Here is a 2583-nt window from a genome sequence, read left to right on the forward strand (position 1 = left end):
ACTCTTTCCTGCTTATGCAGGGGGTCGGACTCGATGATCTATTGAGGTCCCTTCCGACCCTAACATCTATGAATCTATGAATCTAGGTGCCTACAAAACCAAGCTGAACCTCTTTAGTGAGCTCTAGTAATGCACATTGTCACAGTGCTATCATAGAATGGAAATGAGAATGAATGAAGGAATTAGTCTTTATTTTTTTTATGAAAGACATGTAACGAATAGGCACAGAATAAAACATCTCTCTTTGGGATTATTTCCAGTAGGTAACCATCAATCTTCTGGATCATGGTGTATGCCTAACAGGTCTAATCAACTACCTGATGAATCCACATGTACAGAGGCCTGCAACCATCACCGAATACCTTTGATGCATTTGCGCAGGCAAGAGTATGGAGGAGTAGAGGCTGCCCAAGACCTGCCATCCCTCTTTTAGACCATCGAGACAGAATCCAAAGGCCAGACTGAGTCCAGACATTCACTGCCTTGATGGCTGTAACTTCTGCCAGACAGCCATAGATAAGAACTGCTGGTGACTGCCTAACGCCTCATTTGAGGGCGTGTTTCTGTCAGGGTGATGTCCCTCAGCCTTTCTCCAACTAAGGAGCTCCCACAAGGCAGTGGGGGCTAGGACTTTGAGGTGCCTATATTTACTTTACTTCTGAGGTTGCAATACTGTGGTGTTTTATTTGAGCTACTCCGTGATGAGTAGTCCCACCACATTGCCAGCAGACCCTCCAGTCAGATACAGCTTACAGTCATACCTAGGACCACTGGATTTATTTATATTTTATATTCATCTCATATATTCTTTGTACTTCTACAGCAGGCACTGGTTGGGAGGAAGGGTATGTTTAGTGCTGAGGATAAGCTGCTATGCTCCATTACTAGTTCCATAGTAGGTAGGATTGGAAGGAACCTGAGCAGATCATTAAATCCGACCCCCTGCCATGGGCAGGAAAGAATGCTGGGGTCAAGCAACCCCGGCTAGGTGATTATCTAGCCTCCTTTTGAAGACCTGCAGGGTAGGAGCGAGCACCACCTCCCTTGGAAGTTGGTTCCAGATCCTAGCTGCCCTGATTATGAAGTAGTGCTTCCTGATGTCTAGCCTGATCCTACTCTCAGTCAACTTGTGGCCATTATTCCTAGTTACTCCTAGTAGTGTTCAGGGGAACAGTGACTCTCCTGTTCCCCGCTGGTCCCCCCTGGTAAGTTTATAGACAGCCACCAGATCCCCTCTCAGCCTTCTCTTGTGGAGGCTGAACAGGTTCAGGTCCTGTAGCTTCTCCTCGTAGGGTCTGTCCTGCTGCCCCTGACCATGTGAGTGGCCCTTCTCTGGACCCTCTCAATGCTGTCCACATCCCTCCTGAAGTACGGTGCCCAGAACTGGATGCAGTACTCCAACTGTGGCCTGACCGATGTCGCATACAGGGGGAGGATCTATGTCTTTGGGCTTCTCTTTGTGGTCTTTTGATTTCTGCTGGAGAAGGATGGTGGTAAGTCATGAAATGGGATTCAGGACTAATGTATAAAGGATTGACATAACAACTTGTTTGATGAATGACAAAAAGGCTTTATTTACTACAAGCATTCACTGTTAAATAAGCCTAAAGCAAAGCAAAGTCCAGTATATTTAGCAGGGCTCTGAAAAACAGCACCATTTCCTTTTGACTTCCGTTTTGCTGTTTCGAAGGGACAGTGTTTCATTTTGCTGTTTTGAAGCACTGTTCTGTTTCATTTTGTTGAAACTGTTTCACTGTTTCGATGTGTTTTGACCATAGGCTATAATGGGGAATCAAGAAAATGCATAAACTTTGTAATTTCTTGCTTGATTTAGATGACAATTGTAGGGATGGTAGCCCCTTCTAAGGGTATGAAGCCTGTCAGGTTTCAAGGAGATAGGTGCAGGGGTTTTTGTGAAACTACACCTCAAACTGTTCAAAGCAAAATTAGTATCACTTGCCAGCAGCCTGCTGTCATCCCACATGCAGATCCAGGGGCCCACGCCCCCTGGGAGGAGTCTGGCACAGCCCTGCAGCCCTCCCAGGGGGCACGGGATCCTGGATCTGCATGCCAGATGACAGGAGGCTGCCGCTGCCGGGCGGGGGCCGGACTCGGACCGGGGCACTTGGTGCAGGCTGCACTAGGCAGACTCGGGTGCTGCTGCTGACCCCAGCCAGCAGCAGCAGCTTGCTGTCATCCACATGCTCTGCAATTGGTGAGTGTGGAGCTTTAAAAAACAAACAAAAAAAAGCCCCGCACTCACTGGCTCTTGTAGCAGCGATTGGGGCCTCTGGGCTCTCATGGCAGAGCCCCACTGCGCAGCGTGGGGCAGTGGAGATCACCCCCCCTGCCTGGCACCTATATGGCAGATGCACCATCACGTGGGTGCAGCATAGCTCGGCAGGGCACCACATTGTCTGGTAGCTGGGGCGGATCCACCTGTCAGCCAGAGCTCCCAGTTTAAATCCCCAGCCCCTGGTTCAATCCCCCAGCTCTTTCTAGGGGGCATGGGCCCCTGGATCTGTGCGTCAGGTTTCAGTAGGCTGCCTCTGCAGGCTTGGGGCCGCCACCGCCACCCACAGT

The sequence above is a fragment of the Alligator sinensis genome, unplaced genomic scaffold (genome assembly GCF_000455745.1).
Source record: "Alligator sinensis unplaced genomic scaffold, ASM45574v1 scaffold117_1, whole genome shotgun sequence".
In the NCBI taxonomy this organism is placed as follows: domain Eukaryota; kingdom Metazoa; phylum Chordata; order Crocodylia; family Alligatoridae; genus Alligator; species Alligator sinensis.